Raw genomic sequence first — 641 nt, forward strand, 5'->3', positions numbered from 1 at the left:
GTACACACATCTGTCCGTTAGTTTACCAAAATAACAGACAAGTAAACAAAATGGATGTTTATATATATATGTATGTGTGTATTACATATTTTTAAAAAATTTCCTTGACCACTCTACCAAAATCTACGGGGGGTCCTGATATACTTTCTTCAAAACTAACACTTTTTAGGAACAATTCTTATTACTGATTACGTAAGCTTGTTACAGATGAGGGAGGGGGTGGGGGTGACTGTTACATTTTCGGGACCAAAATTCAAAATACTGTCTGTATTTTATCCCCATTTCTGTATTCCTCTCACTAACGGAAGCAAAACAGTTACAAACTAAATAATAACAATATTCAAGAAATCGATAAAATAAATCACTGCTTGTCGTGAATGCATGGGAATAAATGATAAATATATAGGGAAAACGAGTATAAAATACAAAAGATAACCATATTATAGATAATACAAAATGAAACAAAACAACAGAGATAAACGCGGTGATAAATATATTTACAAATGTGTGAACAAAAATAAACCAAGTACCCCTTTTTAAAGGGAATGATAGATACACTGACTGGGGAATAAAATTTACATTTATTTTCAGAAGCTTTGATAGGGGTTGGTGAAAACAGCATGTGTAAAGTGCAATATGCG

The sequence above is a fragment of the Penaeus monodon genome, chromosome 30 (assembly GCF_015228065.2).
Source record: "Penaeus monodon isolate SGIC_2016 chromosome 30, NSTDA_Pmon_1, whole genome shotgun sequence".
NCBI lineage: Eukaryota > Metazoa > Arthropoda > Malacostraca > Decapoda > Penaeidae > Penaeus > Penaeus monodon.